Source organism: Ursus maritimus, unplaced genomic scaffold, assembly GCF_017311325.1.
Source record: "Ursus maritimus isolate PB19 unplaced genomic scaffold, ASM1731132v1 scaffold_30, whole genome shotgun sequence".
NCBI classification, from domain to species: domain Eukaryota; kingdom Metazoa; phylum Chordata; class Mammalia; order Carnivora; family Ursidae; genus Ursus; species Ursus maritimus.
The window spans coordinates 6,965,205-6,983,770 of NW_024425564.1; the positions used below are offsets into that span (position 1 = coordinate 6,965,205).

An 18,566-nucleotide genomic window follows, 5' to 3' on the forward strand; every position below is an offset into this window, starting at 1 on the left:
AAAGTTAAAAATAGAGCTACCCATATGACCCAGCAATTTGCACTACTAGATATTTACCCAAAAGATATGATGTAATGAAAAGAAGGGGCACACACCCCATGTTCATGTGACAATGTCCACAATGTAGCCAAACTGTGGAAGGCTGAATTACATACAACAGATGGATGGATAAAGATACGGTACACACACACACACACACACCATAGGTGATATTACTCCAGCCATCAAAGGATGAATACCATTTGCATCAACATGGGTGGAACTGGGAGGTTATTATGCTGAGTGAAATAAGTCAATCAGAGAAAGATAATTTGCTTTCCTCCTTATGTGGAATATGAGGAAATAGCTGGGGGATCATAGGGTGAGGGAGGGAAAACTGGGTAGGAAGCCATCAGAGAGGGACAAAAACACTTGGGGCTCTTAACTATGAAACAAGTGAGGTTGCTGGAGGAGGTGGGTGGGGCAATGGAAGGTAGTAACTGGGCGTGGGTATTAAGGAGGGCATATAACCTTGATGAGCACTCAGAATTGTTACCACACAGCTTAAATTAGTTGAACCACTACATAAAACTAATGATGGCACTATATGTTGGCTAACTGAAAACGTAATTAAAAAAGTGAAGTTGCTTTGGGAGTAATAAAAGTGAATATGATTTTGTAATAAACTTTTTGTTTAATATTTAAGCAAAAAATTTGAGTATGTTTTTAAAAAAACTTACTGCCTTTGGAAGACTAGAGATTTGTTGTAAATTCTGTGGTTTTAGTCCTGCTTATTAATATCTGTATACCCCCAAATAATACTTTTAATCCATAGCACTGGTATATAATGAATTTTACTTAGATTCAGTGATAGATCATTAGCGTGGTCTGGTTGTCTGCTGTAGTATGGATGGGCTGAGGGGTAACAAAATAAGAAATAAGCAAGGGTATGAAGTGTGTTTTGGAATTTCCAACGACATACCGAGTCCTGAACTTTACCCATCTTGAAGACAGATTACCACCTCTTTCACATTCATAATCATTCCCCAAGAATAATAGAGGAAATAGGGTCTGATGATGTTTGGTTGATTCTTGGTCTCTTTGCTTCCCTTCACCGAGTCCTAGAACTTTGGCTTCCACATCATGCTGTTATTATCGTTCAATTATATACAAGGAGAGGTGGACCCTTTACGAGTCTTCGCATTTGTCTGTTACCCAGAATCAGCATTTGTCTGCCCATCAATTTCATTTCTACTTCTGTGCGTAATAGTATTACAGTTCTGCCTTTCACTTTAATTTGGTTTTCTTTTTGTTTGCTTTGGCTTGATTTTTCATTTACAGAATTCCATGTATCATGTAAAATATAATATTGATGAAAAAGAAATGAAATACCTTTGTAATATAAAAATGTAAACCCTATTATCTTTTCTTTTGAATGATTTATTAAAAATGTTAAGGGGAAAAGAAAAAAGAAACACAGCCCCTCCTCTGCCACCAGTGATGACAGGAGACTCTCCACAGGGGCTCCTGTAGACATCAAGAGAAGAGGTACCCAGAAAGAGTGGGCATCTAGATGGGCTGTTCCGTCAAGTGATCTGCAGAGGGTTGATAGCCCCTTACCACTGGAGGCACTTCTCCAGAGCACCACCAGGACAAGGTTGTGCTGGTGTTGGCTCATACTGGCTCCTGACTGTTAAATTTGAGGACTTTGTGAGAAGAATTAAACATTGGTGGCTTGGACCATCCCTATTTAGAGATATTACATGTGGAAGTTGGCCAGCCCTTCAATGAGGGCGTGTCTCTCCCAACAAGGTGGTTGTCAAACCTAACACACGCCTACAATCCACTTGCCATGACTATGCACCCTCCCTTTGATCAGAATCTGAAGCTTGAGAAGATTCAATCCCTTGCCTCCAGACAGGCTGGGTCGAGTGAGCACAAGAGCCGGTGTTTGAACCTGGCGGGGCTGGCTGCCAGAGGCTGCGTGCCAATCTTAGCCACTCCACTTCCTGCAGGGAAGGTGAGGCCCCAGAGGTCAAGCCTGCTTGTAGACAACCTTTGCCCTTGGGCTGGGAGAAGAGTAGGCTGTTTAGGAGCACAGGAAGTGAAGAGGTTGATCGGTGCTTTCGGGGAGCGTCATGACTACCATCCATGGAGAAAAGAGCAAACAATTTTAATAAGACCACAGGTCCCCAGTCCCCACAGACAGTGAGTCCCTGAAGTATTGTAGAGGCAGGGGACTACCTAGGAACTGTGTGCCAGCAGGTGGCTATCCTGTGGTAGGTAAAGGTCCCCCCACTGCTAACAATCAGGAAGGCAAGGTGTGATGATCCTCTTTGCCTCCAGAGACTCCCCTTGAGGCTGCCAGATATTCATCTCTGCAGTCCTCTGATCCAAGCCATAAGGTTCACTTTTTAAAGTGCTCAACTTCCTTCTGTTTCCATCGACTTCCCTCTGAGTTGGACCTGACTGCGGCACAAGTACAAAACCTGATGATAGGGTTGCTGGGATAATGGTGGAGTTCAGTGGGGTGGAGTCGGGCTAATGATAATGCGAATTACATCTTTGGTGCAAAACGGTGGTTTATTAAACCACAGGGACAGGATCCCTGGGCAGAAGGCACTGCCCCGGGTGAGTGAGTGGCTGATGCCATATACTATGGGGTTGGGGAAGGTAAGGAAAAGGGTTGAGGTTGAAGTACTTTCATATGTAAGAAGACTCGCAGGACACCGGAGGCCTTGCTATTGTTGGCCCCTTCAGAAGGTGTTAACAATGCGAGATAGTTAGAACTTCATGAAATGTTAGTATCTTGTCACGTGTCGCATATATTGACTGGGTTTAGAAAGAAATTCCATTTTATTTACATTTCCTTCTGCTTTCAGCCTCCCTCAATTTTACGGAGGGGATGGTAGCATTAGGGCTCCAGGAAACTGAATTGTGGTCTCTGGAAGTTCGGCTTTGATAAGGCTTCTCCACTGTGGCTGCTAGGACATGTGTAAACTAGGGAGACTGGTCTTGAAGGACTGTGATCTCTGTCAGTTAGCCATTTGGTTTTTCTCCTTTCCCTAGTTTAGGGAGCCAGGAGTGCGGGGAATCAGTGCATACATCGGGGGTGTTGCAGGGTGTCCGTTTCTGCTTTGTCTCAGCTTGCTCCCTCTGTACCCATCATCACTAGGGCTGCAACAGTCTAAGGCTCATACAACATAGCTGAGTCCGCCTTTCGCCTGTCATCATTTGCAGTAGGAGCTCACGGGATCCAACATCAGCCAGCACCCCTGGCCCTGGTACCAGTCACTGGCTCTGCAAGGTCCGTGAGGCCTACTCAGTAGTCATTTTTATAGTCCCTGAATGTGTAACTGGAATGCATACACCTGGTCTGTTTGGCAGAGATCCCCATGTTGGTTCTTGGGCCAGTGAGTAAGATATGGTGGGAGGGAGGCTGAGTGGGAGCCCCAAATCTGCCCTTCTCAAAGACACTAAAAGTCCAGAACGATATCACAATCCAAAAGGAGGTGGAGTTTGGAAAACCCTTTAATATGGACGCAGGAGGTGGTGGTTTCTATCAGTCATTTCTTTGAAGACCACTCTGGTCACTAAAAACACACTAGACCAGATCCTGGAGAGGACAGTAGGCCACCAGAAACTCAACCAGGTAGTTGTCCTAACACAGCTGTCCTTCTTATGATTAACACAGTTTGGGGCTCTGTTACATAACGGCTCTTGGCTACTGGTGAATGTGTTTTCAAATACTATGAGGATAGAGGATGAGAAACGGTTTACATGCATATGGTGCTAATGCAACTATGTACGTTACACTATGTCATAAGCTGGCCAACACATCAAGATAGGTCTAGAGGAGACGATGAGACAGCATGTTATTTGATGTGCAGGCAGAAGTGTGGTTTGTCCAGTTTTTGATTTCGGTAGTGTGATATTTCTCTACACCCCCTAATTTTAAGCTGCCAGTGTGACTTTACTGAAAATGCAGATTTGGAGAGCTTAACTCGGTAGCACAGCCCCATACTATAATATAGTTTGTTGTTTTTTTTTTTTTCAATCATACCAGACTGTTAATAAAAGCATAGATCAGCACTAAATATAAGCTCTTCCACAGCAGACTGGGGTGATCTGAAAATGGTTGGTTATATTCCCATGACCCAAAAAACCATACAAAATCCATAAATCAAGGGTTCGCAAATCTTTGTATTCCACTTGAAGGCACCTATGGCTTCTTGAAGCCGTAAGGAATATGCATATCAGGAACTTCGCCCAGTAACCAGGATGTCAGTCTCCACCTTGGGTTTGTTCTGACATATTGATTCTTCTGGATTCCTTTCTACCCACCTGTTCTCTTAGGACATCTTTTGTGAATTACCTCAGACATGGCAGGTAGAGCTTCTTTTTTTTTAAACATTTTTGAAAATTTAAATTCAAATTGATGGCAAATAATGTTATAGGTTTCAAGGTACAGGCCTGTGATTCATAATTACATAACACTCAGTGCTCCATCACATCATGCCCTTCTTAATGCCCATCCCGGTGACCCCATCCCTACCCTTATATAAACGCTCTCAAAGTTTGTTTCCTACTGGAGTAGGAGTCTCTTATGGTTTGTTTCCCCTCCTGCAGTTTCGTCTCATTTTATTTTTTCCTATCTTTTTACTATGATCCTCTGTTTTGTTTCTTAAATTGCATATCAATTGAGATCAGTTTGTTAATGTCTTTCTCCGATTGACTTATTTGCTGGAATACATACCTAACAATATAGCATCATTGCAAATGACAAGATTTCATTTTTATGTCTGTCTTAATATTCCATTGCCTATATGGACACATCTACCTTTATCCATTTGACATCTATACCATGACTTACATCTGAACAACACATAGTTTGTATATGGACATTGTGCTATAGACATTGGTCCACAGTGCCCTTGGGATCATACATTTGTATCTTTGGGGTAAATACCCAGTAGTGCAATTATGCTGGTCATAAGGATGGCATTTTCAACTTTTGAGGAACCTCACATATTAGTTGGCTGCACCAGCTTATTCCCACCAACAGTGTGGGGAGGGGTTTGTCTAAAGTCCTCGCCCAACATCTGTTGTTACCTGACTTGTTAATTTTAGCGAATTCCTGACTGGTGTGAGGTGGTATCGCATCGTTGTTTTGATTTGTATTTTACTGATCTAGAATGAAGTTTGGGATTTTCAATATAATATTTGTATTTGTATGTCTTCTTTGGAGAAATGTCTGTTCACTTGGCTTTGCCCATTTCTTGACTGGATCATTTGTTCTTTGGGTATTGAGTTTGAGTTCTTTATAGATCTTGGATGCTGACCTTATCTGATATGTGTTTGCAAATGTTTTCTCCCATTCCATAGGTCGCCTTTTAGTTTTGTCAGTTGTTTCCTTTGCTGTGCCCAAGAGTTTTATCTTGAGTGAAGTCCCAGCGATCATTTTGCTTTTGTTTCACCCTTGCCAAAGAGATGTATTTACTTTGCGGCTGAGGTCTGAGGTTGCTGCCTAAATTCTCCTCTAGTATTTTGATGGATTCCTGCCTCACATTTAGGTCTTCATCCATTTTGAGTCTATTTTTGTATATGAGTTGTAAGAGAACGGTCCGGTTTCATTTCTTCTGCATGTGAGCTTTCTGACAACCATAGAGTTGAGCATCGATTTTTGTGGTTTCTATTCTGTTCCTTTGATCTGTGTGTCTGTTGTTGTGCTGAAAATTTTATGCTGTCTTGATGATCACAACTTTGTAACTTAGAGCTTGAAGTGCAGAATTTTGACCTGCCACCAGCTTTGGATTTTCTTTTCAACATTCACTTTGGCTATTCAGGGTATTTTCTGGTTCCATACAAGTTTTTAGGATGTTTGTTTCAGCTCTGTGTGAAAAATGTCAGGTGATATTTGTGAGTTGCATTGAATGTGTGTACATTATGGATAGCATAGATATTTTATCGATAGTTGTTCTTCCAATCCATGAGCATGGAACATTTTTCTCCATTTCCTTGTACATTATTTACTCAATTTCTTTCACATAAGTGTTCTATAGTTTTTCTGAGTAGAAATCCTTTGCCTCTTTTGGTTGAGAGTTTATTCCAGCATCTTATGGTTTTAGGTACAGCTGTAAATAGGATCAACTCCTTAATTTCATAGCTTTTCTTCTGTCTCATTTGGTGTTAGTGTATAGAAATTCAGCTGATTTCTGTGTATCGGTTTTACCTAACCTGCCACTTTGTAATTATGTATGAGTTCCTAGCTAATTTGGGGGTGGAGTTTTGGTTTCCACCAAGTCCTGTCGTCTGCGAAGAGAGAGGGTTTGACTTCTTCTTTGTCAAATCAGATGCCTTTTATTTATTTTTGTTTGTCTGACTGCTGGGGACTGGACTTCTTTATAATTGAATAACTAGTGATGATAGTAGACATCCCTGCCTGTTCTAACCTTAAGGAGGAAGCTCTCATTTTTTATTGAGAATGATATTCACTGTGGATTTTTCATAGATGGCTTTTATGATACTGAGGTATATTTCCCTCTATCTAAGAGGGAAGAGAGGGAAGTAGAAGGAGAAGTTTTAATCCAAGACAGAATGCTGTAATATTTCATCAAATGCTTTTTCTACGCATGGGTCCAAGAGGAAACATATAATTTCTCTCCATACTTTTTTATTTATGTAGTGTATCAGTGATTAGTTTGAGATATTTGAACCAACCTTGCAGCTGAGAATGAATCCCACTTACACTCGTGGTGAATGATTCTTTTTATGTACTGTTGGATCTATGGCTAGTATTTTTGGTGAGATTTTTTTGTATACATGTTCTGGGGATATTGGTCTGTAATTCTCCTTTTTGGTGGGGTCTTTGTCTGGTTTTGGGATCAGATGTGCTGGCCATAGAAGGGTTTGAAAGTTTTCCTTCCATTTCTGTTTTGAAACAGTTTCAGTAGAAATAGGTATTATTTCTTCTTTAAATGTTTATAAATTCCCCTGGGGAAGCCATCCGACTGTAGATGCTTGTTTGTTGTGAGACTTTTGATTACTGTTTCAATTTCCTTGCTAGTTATGGGTCTAAGTATTTGTTTTCTATTTCTTCCAGTTCCAGACTTTGTAGTTTATACATCTGTAGGAATGCATCCATTTCTTCCAGATTGTCTAATTTGTTTGAGATCTCGTCTCATAATATGTTCTGTATACTTGTCTGTATTCCCTTGGTGGTGGTCTTTGAAGTCTCACCCTCATTCCTTGATTCACGTATTAATTTGGGTCTTTTCCTTTTTTTTTTTTGTATTAATCTGGCCAGAGGTTTATCAATCTTATTAATTCTTTTTTTAAAAGATTTTATTTATTTATTTGACAGACAGAGAGACAGCCAGTGAGAGAGGGAACACAAGCAGGGAGTGGGAGAGGCAGAGGCAGTCCCAGCAGAGCAGGGAGACCGATGGAGCTCGATCCTAGGACTCTGGGATCCTCATACCTAGGCTGAAGGCAGATGTTTAATGACTAGGCCACCCAGGGCACCCTCGATCTTTATTAATTCTTTCCAAGGAACCAGTTTCTGGTTTTCGTTGATCTGTTCTACTGTTCTTCTGGTATCTATCTAGTTCTTTGATTTCTGCTTTAATCTTTATTATTTCTCTTCTGCTTGGTTTAGGCTTTATTTGTTATTCTTTCTCCAGGTCTTTTAGGTGTAAGTTTAGCTTTGTGTATTTGAGTTTTCTAATTTTTTGAGAGAAGCATAATTATCTTTCTAGGACCACCTTTGCTGTATCCCATAGGTTTTGAACTGATGTGTTTTTCATTCTCATTAGCTTCAATGAATTACTTAAGTTCTTCTTTAATTTCCTGGTTGACCCCTTCATTCTTTTTGCAGGATGCTCTTTAACCTCAAATGTTTGTGTTACTTCCAAATTTCCTCTTGTGATTGAGTTCCAGTTTCAAAGCATTGTGGTCTGACAATATGCAGGGGATAATCTCAATATTTTGAGCACTGGTTGTGACCTCAGTTGTGACCCAGTATATGATCTATTCTGGATAAAGTTCATGTGCATTCGAGAGAATGGATATTCTCTTGTTTTAGGATGTTGGAATGTTCTGTAGATATCTGTATATATATCTATGAAGAGTCCATCTGTTCCAGTGTTCATTCAGTGCTGACATGTCTTTGTTGATCTGCTTCGATGATCTGTCCATTGCTGTGGAGTGGGGTGTTGAGGTCCCCTACTATTAAGGTATTATTATCATCAGTATATTTCTTTATTTTGGACTAATAATTGTTTTATGTAATTGGCTGCTCCATGCTGGAGCCATAGATATTTAATTGTTAGATGATCTTCTTGTTGGATAGACCCTTAAAGTATAAATATAATGTCCTTCTACATCTCTTACTACAGTCTTTGGTTTAAAATCTAATTAGTCTGATATGGTTATTTTAGCTTTCTTATGAGGTCCATTGGTGTGGTAAATTGATCTTCATCCCCTCACACTTTCAATCTGCAGGAGGTTTCTTTAGGTCTAAAATAAGTCCTTTGTAGACAGCATGAATTGGTTCTTGCTTTTTGTCCAATCTGATATCCTGTGTCTTTGAGTTGGTACATTTAGCCCATTTACATTCAGTGTAACTATTGAAAGATATGGGTTTACTGCCAGGCATTCTTGCTGGAAAGTCTCTGTTTCTATGGTATATCTGTTTCTTGCTACAGTCTATAGCATTTCTTGGGATGTCTCTTTACTTTGCAGTATCTCTTTTGTATTTCAGCACAAGGCCAGAAACTTGGTGGCTTTTTATTCTTTCAGATTTCATAATATGATCTGAGCTCTGCTTTGTTTTATGACTCTCAGTCTAAGACAAACAGCCTTGCTGGAAAAGTATTCTTAGCTGCATCTTCTTTTTTCGTTTGTACCCTGAACACATCATGCCAGCCATTTCTGGCCTGCTAGGTTTCTGTGGATAGGTCTGATGTTATTCTGATGTTCCTCGCTCCATATGTAGAAATCCTCTCCTTAGCAGATCTCAAGATAGCTTCTTTTTCTCCTAATATTTGCAAGCTTTACTATTATATTTTGGGGTGTTGATTCTTTTTAATGCTTTTGGGAGGGGTCCTCTCTGCCTCTTGGACATGAATGCTTGTTTCCTTCCCCAGATTGCAAAGAGTTCTCAGCCATGCTTTGCCACATGCCTTCTGGACCTCCTTAACTCACAACATACACAAATACTAACTCAAAAGGGGTCACAGACCTAGCTGCTAAACTACTTAAAAATTCTAGAAGAAACTTTTAAAGAGCGTTTTCCTCAAAATTGCTCTATAGATACAGACCTATTAAAAATCAGGATTTTTAAAAGAAATTGAGAAGCTAATCTTAAATCTTATATGAATACAAAGAATGAAAACAGCCAAAAGAAGTTTTGTGTAAAAAAAAAAAGGTGGAGAAATTATACACTCTGATTTCAAAACTTATTATAAAGCTTGAGGATTAAAGACTGTGTACTAATGACATAAGGTAGACATAGAGATCAATGGAACATAATGAAAAATCCAGAAATAAAGACTTATATTTGTAAGTATTTCCAAATTGTTTTTGTCCTTTGAGAGTGGATGAATTTTTGATAATGGCCAAAGGAAGTCACTTAGTGTGGTTTTTGACTGAGTTTGGCTTACGTTTCTGAAGCAATATTCTGGATGTCAAGAGACTGGTTTTCACAAACGCTTTCCTGGAGGCACCATTAAAGAGACAGGAGCAAGGCCTCTTCTCCAGGAAGGGGTTCAGCAGGGCAACAACCAGCCCAGGACTGCCCATCGTGAAGGCAAGACACCCTGGGGCTTTGTGCATATCTGAGACATTGGTTTGTGACCTGGTGAGATCTGCACACAACCTTTTTACCTTGGCTGGTTTCTGGCGTTTGTCTAAGGCAGATGGAAGAGATCTTCCAGCATCTGAAAACATTTATTGTGACACAGGGAAACAATGTCAGATGGAAATAGTATGCTAGGAAGCAGGGAGGAGTTGGGTCGGGAGAAATCCTGGCTGTGATCTGCAAAGGGGCACAGGGGACAGCCCCTTGCCCCTCCTTGTGGAAGGGAACTGCACAGAGGAAGGGGAGGAGGGGAAAGAGAGGTCAATGTGTAGGTTTGTTATTTGGATTCCTTGAAAAGGACAGTGTTTCTCAGAATCCAGATCCTGTCTGGTAGAAGTCCTGAAATAATTATTCCTGGGACAATCCCAAGCTGGCCCTTGGAAATAAATTCTCCATTATTGCTTAGAAATCCCCTGTGGGGGGAGGGTGGAGTGTGACAGGTGCTTTTGCTAACCCTCCCAAAGTCCTGGGAGGGTGCCATACTCCCAGGCTCTGCCTGCTGCGCTCACAGGCTCTTTGCCGGCAGCCCTGGTCCTAAGCAGGGCCCCACCCAGGGATGCTCTGAGCTGCCACTCTGGACCCCGAACTCTCCTTGCTCTTTCCTCACAAGGCTCCTTGCAGGCTCTGCTCGCTGTCTGTCTCTACCGCCCCTGGTGCGTACCCTTCCTGTAATGAAAGGCGTGCATGCCCTCCAGCTTTCCTTTGCCCTGGGGAGGCCATTAGGACAACAGTAGAGATTTGCATTTGAAGACTTGCTCACAGCTACTATGAATGTGACTGTGGGTGAGTTCACTGCTTGTAGCTATCAGGAGGGATACTAATATTTACCTCATTGAAATAGAACCGGCCAGTTACAGTGTAAATAAGTCAAACAAACAAACAAACAAACAAAAAACCCCAAAAAACCCCGAAACAAACATCTAAGGAGGTGAACAGACTTGCAAGTTAGGTAGCAAGTGACATCCCAGGACTGGAACTCCCATCTCCTCTGGAAACAGGCTGTGTATCACCAGCCATCTGATCTCATGCCTCCCACTCTGCCCGGCTCATTGGCCCGAACAGGCTGCTCACGGTCGCTATCACTCCTCATGGACTCCACCAGCTCTCACAGGGTATCTTGCTCCTCAGGAAGGCCCCTGAGTGATGGCACGTGATGGGTTCAGCTTGTAGGGGAGGACTGGGGTGATTCTGAAGGCGCTCTCACACAAGCACCGTCCTATGTTTGGAAGAGGAGGGTGGATGGAATGCATGAGAGAAATGTGATCAGAGAGTACTTTTTGTTTATTGACTCTGCCGTAGCGAGGAGTGAGAGAAAATCATAGCTATCATGGCGAACAAAGGCGCAGGCAAGTGGTTCAGGCAGAGTTTCCAGCTCAGCTTGTATAAGCTGGACGCCAGTCCTTTCCCTCTACCTCCTGTGTCGGCTCGGTGATTGCAGACATGGCATCAGTAGCACCTGCACTCCATGTAAGTTGGGGCTTGAGCGTGGGGATGGGGGAGAGGAAGGCACTTTAAGGCATGGGGAGAGATCTCAAGTCCGAGAGAGGGACAGAGCTCGGGGACGTGGGGGCGGGACGGCTGGAAAGACATCCTGCAGGGGATGACACAGGCTCTGGACCCACAGAGAAGCTGAGAAAGTTTCTGGGAATAGATGCAGCTTGTTTGGCTCCTGAATGCTGTTGTGTTGTCGGAGACCTGACCAGTACTCTGGCCAGGGAAGGGATGGTGGGAAGTGGGAGTGGGCTTTGTGCTCACAGGGCTGGATTAAAAACTATGGAAATATTGTGGAGCCATTTTCTTCTTCTGATTTAGGGGTCCCAGGGCTCTTCAACCCTTCTCCTCCAAGGCTCATTCTCCTAAGCTGTTAATGACCTGGTACATGAGCCTGCTAGAGTGGGTGCTCTCGTGGGCTGGCATCAGGCTGGTGCTCCGCGCAGGGGCCCGGTCCAGTGAGGAAATGTCTGTGACGTCCAGACTGGGAAGATGGGTTTGAATGGAGCAGGAGGGAGGTCCTGCCAGGCTTTCAGTGACAGCACAGAGGTGAGCTGCCCAGCTTCAGACTATGGAAGGAAGACTTAGATCTGTGCCACACCTTATGTGGTCGAGGCCCTGATCTAGCCACAGGAGGAGATCGTGTTCTGCAATAGGTAGATATACAAACACAGGAAGTCCAGGGAACAAGTCACACCGACCACAGTGTACTAGTAATGAGTTCTTACAAGGCGATGGGACATTGAGAGGAAATAGGAGTACAAGAGAACATGTCCTGGCCAGGGTTTCCATCTACAATGATGTGGAGGGCAGTGCATGAGTGTCCCATGAGGCTGACAAGTCTTGATAATTCTCTTTGGGAGGTGGATTTTAGCGTCCAGTATATAAAGTTGGATGCTTTGTAACTCTTGTTGATTTTCGACATTTTGGCAAACTTCATCTGGATATTTGCCTGCCGGCAAATAATGTAGAGGCTCCTAAGGACAGTGGGATGAATGAAATTGTGGTTTTAAAGGAATAAGACTGATTTTCCTGTGTTAAAAGCTGAAATTCCCAAAGAAAGTTCCAAGAAAGGGAGGACACAGCTTGTTGTAAAGGAGCTGGAGGACCAAGGCAGCGACGGGAGGCAGGGCCGGAAGGAGGGGACATGGTGTAAAAGATGGCAGGCAGAGCGCATGGTTCAAGAAACTCTCTTGGTGTTATTTGGCCAGGTGAGAAAGTCTATTCTGAGGAGGGGACAACAATGACTTCACTGCTAACCCAGACAGTGAAGAAGATCAGTGAACATGTCGGGCTAAGACCAAGATTCACGGGTGCAGGACCAGGTCCTTTTTGCTGAAGCAAAGACCTAAAGCCCCGAGAGGAAGCTGTCTAATGTGGCATTGACAAGCAGACGACCATCCACCTCACTCTGAAGGTGGTGAGGCCCGTGTGAGCTACCACTTGGTTCTGTTGGTCATGCAATGAGGGCAGAGGCACCTCCTTCAGGTGTGAAGGTCCAGCTCAGTGGCCCAGAGTGGGAAACAGATGATAGAGACCAAGACCACTATCATGCCTGAGGAAACAGACTGTGACTTGCAATGGCAAGGCTGGAAGATGGGAAGACAAATGGCAGACTATGGCATCAGAGGCCAATTTACTCTTCCTGACAGCCCACTCGTTGGGGGGCTGAGCCCTCAGGGATGGTGAGATCAGGAGCAAAAGTGCTTGCTGTTGGCAGTCTTCTCCACCCACATGCCTTGTTGAATTTAAGAGCAAATTAACGAGAAGATAAACACAGAAAAGGTTAAGGGTGAAGTAGGGAGGAAGACTGCAGAAAACTTTCTAACTCCATGATTTTTGGGTCTAACGTGAATTGATTAGTGGCTGGATTGTGCATATTACTGAGAAGCAAATAACATTTTAAGGCACAGTAGAGATTAGCCTCAAGGCCAGCTTACCCAATGAATTCCTTTCCTGGTTCCTTCTGGGTTACACAAAATTCCCTATTTCCTCTTCTGTTCAACAAGTTAGTTTTACACCGCGATCCATGTTTACTCATTTCTGTAACACCATTATATTTCATCTGTAATATCCTCAAGTATTTGAATCAAGTGATTCTCTTATAGAGAACAGAAAATGATTTATATTGAAGTGAAGTAATTCTTCTTCTGATATGATTACAATCTCATTAAAGAATTTTAGAAAATCAGTTCGCTTCACCTTCTCTGTCCTTATTTAAAGTTGTTTGGTATGAAATGAATCCGCCACAGTATACCATGTTATTCTCCATACCCCACACTGAATTCACTTTGGTTATTTCTGGGGATGATGGTGAGCATGGAAGAATACCTCCCTGGGGACTCAGAGATTTTGTTCTTCAGTTGGGGCTCCTTGGGGAGGGTGTGGTTTGGAGAAGTCTCTCTCCTGCCTGAGTTGGGGTCTAGTGGGTCTTCTCTGGGTTGGGGGCATCGTTTGGGTGGGGGCTTTGGGGTTGATCTCCCAGGGTTGACTCTGGGGCTCTGCCCAGTTCTGGCTGACAGAGCTTTTTCCTGTCTGCCCCCTGCTCCCGCTCCCCCTCCCGCCCATGTCTGCTCTTCTCTGGGAACTTTGAGTCTACTTCTCATCTTCCTCCCCTCACTCACTCCTCTGTCTCATGACTGATTCACGAACACCTCCGTCTAAGACATGTCTAGTCCCTTCTGTTCCTTAAGCTTGCTCCAAGAACCACCTTGTGCAGAGGAAATTCCTAGCTTAACCCCACCCAGCACAATCCCACTTGGGGGGTTCCTTGTTACACTTTGGGGGTCAGTGTGCTCTTGGTGATGGGCGCTAGTGACTAGTTGGAGTGGGCATTAGAGTTGCACTGATTTCCCGAGATGAGCAACTGTGGCTCCTTTTTTTGGATGGGGTCTCCTACGGGAAGTGGTCATGAATTTCGCTGTTAATTTGGGGGACTCCTGAAGCCCAGACACCACGGGGTCTTCATGGTGTGTGCCACCATCAGACTGGGAGGCCTGAGCGTTGACTCTCCTTTCATACAAGATCTTACCAGCGTCTGGACTCTTCAGGGGTGGTCACAGGACCTGAGCATGGGGGCAGTTCCTCTCCAAATCATGCCTTCTCTCTTCTCAGCTTAAGAAGCCGGAGGCCACTTCCCCCTCTGAACCTGTGTCTATAGAGGATAGAAGGATTTGCCCTCAGCACAGGAACATTTCCTCAGGGGAGGATGGGACCTCCCGACCTTGGACTGCCTGAGCACGCATCTTTTGAGATTCTCACAGATGGGCAGGCAGAAGGCTAACTGCCTTCCCAATGGACATTCCCATCCTTGGGCCCTGGGCTACACTTTCTTCCCTCTCCCGCCCCCACTCACCAGCTTCAGCCTGCCCTCTCCCAGACTCCCCAGGAGCTTCCTGGCTGCCCCCTTCACTTCCTTGTTCCTGAGGTGTAGATGAGAGGCGGGTTGAGGGCCGGGGTGACACCGTGTAGAAGAGCCCGAAGCGAACTTGCCCGCCCTAGTCGTAATGGGTGGTGGGCTGTAGGTAGGTGTCGATGGCTGAGCCATAGAAGAGGCAGGCGGCCGGTCAGGTGGGACCCTTGCGTGCCCACCGCTTTCCTGCGGCCGCCCGGACCGCATGCCCCAGATGCTTACGGGCCACTCACGCCCGTACGAGGCCAGGATGACGGGCTGGCAGCAGCTTAGGATGACCATGCGACGCAGCAAACATCTGGTGCTCTCGGTGGCATCCAGGCGCCACCACAAGGACAGCTGCAGGAGCGCGGGCAGCTCGCAGATGAGATAGTCCAGCAGGCGGGGTGTACACAGTAGCGTGCGGCCAGCAGCGCCCGTCTGCGCGGCCGAGTTGGCCAGGCCACCCAGCCACGAGGCGCAGGCCAAAAGCGCGGCACCCGGCGAGGCCCGAGCTCCGCGTGGCGCAGCGGGTGGACCACCGCAGCCGCCCGGTCCAATTAAGCATCACCGCCAGCCCAACAGGCGCCGGCCGAGCCCATCGCCAGCGGGTGCACAGCTGGGCCAGGCAGCCAGCGCTGCAGCCACGCTCACATACCGCACAGGCTGGCCAGCAGCGGGAGCCCACGCTCGTGGTGAAGCCGCGTCCACCAGTGCCAGGTGGCACAGGAGTAGTACATGGATGTGTGTGCAGGCGCGGGTCGCGCAGGGCCAGCAGCACGGTCGGAAGTTGCCCGCCAGGGTCAGGAGATAGCAGAGCAGGACCAGGGTGAAGAGGGCGGAGCTGCAGAAGCAGGAAGCCAGTCGGAGAAACCCAGCAGGAGGAAGCGCTCTCGGTGCTGTGGTTGGCCTGCGGGAGAAAGTCCCAGAGTGTCTGGAAAGGCGGCAGAGTGAAAGAGGTGACTTTTATGCCCTGCAAGTGCAGAGCCCAGGGAGGCTGGGCGTGGTGAGAACTGGATGGGAGGGAGGGGCGCACGGGAGCGTGGGAGAGAGTACTAGCACCTTCCTATACCATTTAGAGACCTGTGCCTGGCTTTGGGAAGCTAGCCCACTCACTTAGTGCAGCTTAGCTAATGTATGCAGCAAACTCTTTAGGGAGAAAGAATCTCCACTTTGAAGAAGAAGAGCGAACTTAGACCACGGAAGGGGAGATTGCCCCAGGTCACAGCTAGTGCGTGTGGCCCTGTGGGAGTCAGGTCAGACTTGTCTCCTTTCCAGATCAGTGCTTTTCTAGCTGCTTCTGGGTTCTGATTGTACTCCTAGGGGCCAGAGTAGAAATCTGATCTTCCTCCCACAGACCAGTCCTTCAGATGTTTGAAGAGGGATTTCCCCTTGAGCCTCCTCCCCTTCTCCCACAGGGCGTCATGCGGAAGAGTAAGTGTGACCCCTAGGCTTGGCGGAAGCAGCACTTGGTAGACCAGATCCATCACCTTGTTTGTTTCAGGGCTCTACTGCCGTGATAACCGTTAGCTGCGCTGCTGAGTGCTACCCTGTGGGGAATCTCTCTTCTAGGCTGCCACCAATGTCCGTGCCCCTCCTGCTTCTCCCTCAGGTGGCGGTCGTCTACGGGCCTTGGAACCCAAGGAGTCATCTGGCAGAACACTGCGCTAGAAGCCAGGAGTGCCTGGGTCCCACCCAGCATAACTGCCACTGTGGCCAGTGGGATTGCCCAGTACGGAGAATCACGGCATTTCCTTTGCCTCCGTGTTTCCCGTGCCTAAGAGGAGGTCACAGGCGAGGCGATCTCAGGGCTCCTGGCTTATCCCCCAGCTCTAACTGCAAAAAAATATTTGTCCAATTGAATGAAAGGAGAGCCCGACACAGAAGCCTTTTTAACCCTGAAGAGTGATGTCGAGTCCTGTTTCCTAATGTACGAAACCATATGGTTGATGGGATCACGAACATTAGCACAATCTTGCTACTGCGTTTCCTGGCGGTATCAGGGAAATAGATAGACTTTTGTATTCACTCTTCAGGTTCGAAATCATAATTTTTCAGGAAAAAACTCGTTCCCGAGAACACCGTGCTTATATGGTTCAGCTTCTGCTCATTAGAGCCGAGCAGGTGTTACAGTGCTGACTGCGAGCAAGGGTTGGGCGTCAGGGTGCCTGAGTGCCCGTCTTGGCGCTTCTGCCGTTTCCCAGCTGACAACCCCGGACCACGTGGCTTCGCTCTCTGGGGCTCAGTTTCTCGCTTGGAAGTAGAAGTGGGTAAGCGGGTTTAAGCACGTAAGCTCTTAGAAACCGGCGCCTGGCACAAACAGCTAGTTAGGGGAAATGCTCACTCTTTTCGTCAAGTATTTCACATGTCAGGACGCGGGTTTGAAATCTTACAGCCCAGCCCAGAGCCAATGTCTGAGTTTATGCTTTTCATGTATTAACTCTGGTCTTTATTCACCGGAAAGTGAGGGCAACACTATTTCAGGAGTAAGACAGACGGGTAGTTGAGGTTAAATAACCTGTCCAAGGCCACACTGTTTATGAATGCTTATCAGGATTTCAACCCCCAATCTCACTATTCCACCGGCCTCGCTTCATCTGTGGACGTGCATTGAAGCCGGGTCTACCTGCGAGAGGCTGTGGAGGACACACGTGCGTCACGAATCCTGACCTTGCTCTCTGATGTGAATTGTGGAGTGTGGGCTCGTCCTGGAATGAATACAGGCACGAGCCGAAAGCGTTCAGCCGGTGGCCCGATAATAGTTATAGAGATGTTGTTCTAGAAAGCCCAATTTTCTAATTCTGTGGTCAGTGAGCACACACCGTGCAGCCAGCCCAAGCCCGAACAGTTGCCCTCCAAAACACGCCGAACCCTGAAAACAGGCACACGGTAATGAAATCCACACACACCACACCTGTGCTCCATGGACACCACGCACCCCACACACTTACGGAGACACCCATGTGCCCGTCTAATTCCCCTGCAGCATCCAGAAGGCAAATCTGTTGTAAAAAATAATCAGGATGTGTCCCAAACCTCGTGTGCTACTCTAGAATGTGCCGTCCTCGCAAGACCGTTGTGTCCTACCTTCATGTCCGAGTCTCTGGCCTGATACTCCAGCCCTTCCAGGTTCCAGATGATCAGTTGGTCTTTTGTTTCTACTCTGGGTTCTCGGAGTTTGGAATGGCAGTGGGGCGGATGAAAGACAGAGCTAATGGCGTGACGCTGTTGATCTCAAGCATGGGTGCCCGAGGTCAGAGCCAGGAGTCCTTCAGGAGCAGGACATGGGGTGGGAGCCCCCTTGCTTGTGTCGGCAGAAGGAAGGGGAATACAACGCCTTTGGGAAGGAAGCCAGCCCACGTCTCGAGAAGCATCGAGTTCGAACCCCAGAGTAGCTGGGTCTGTTCCCCAAGAGCCCGGCACCAGGGTGTAGGCAAGGCCAGCGCTCGCGTCTCGGGGGCAGCAGGTCCGCGGTCGCTGCTACCAACCGCGGAAGTAGCCTTCACATTTTGCAAAGGGCACAGCAGCTGTAGAGCAGAGACGCTGATGAGCCGCTGGCTGCCCAGGGGCAGGGTCAACTTTCCCTGTTATTGAGAGGGAAAGCGATGGGGCCCTGGGAACCCATTGCCACCCCATAATTAGCACCGTGTTGGGTTGTCAGAGCAGAAGTCCCGAGGGCAAGGAGGAACATTCTGGAGGGAAAGGCCCTTGAGGGTGGTGTGTCCTGGCCAACGTGGAGGCCGGGAGGCAGCACGGGCTTCCTCCCCATCGCTAACTCCCAGCACTTAAGTGGTTCGGGGTTGATTCTGGGAATAAGGGACCTCGAGCAGCTGGACCAACCTCAGT

General features: G+C 46.3%; 1 pseudogene; it reads right to left on the bottom strand.

The window, feature by feature from the left end:
* Window positions 1-14,651: 14,651 nt before the first annotated feature.
* On the bottom strand, window positions 14,652-17,813 carry LOC121106032 (annotated as a pseudogene).
* Window positions 17,814-18,566: the final 753 nt, after the last annotated feature.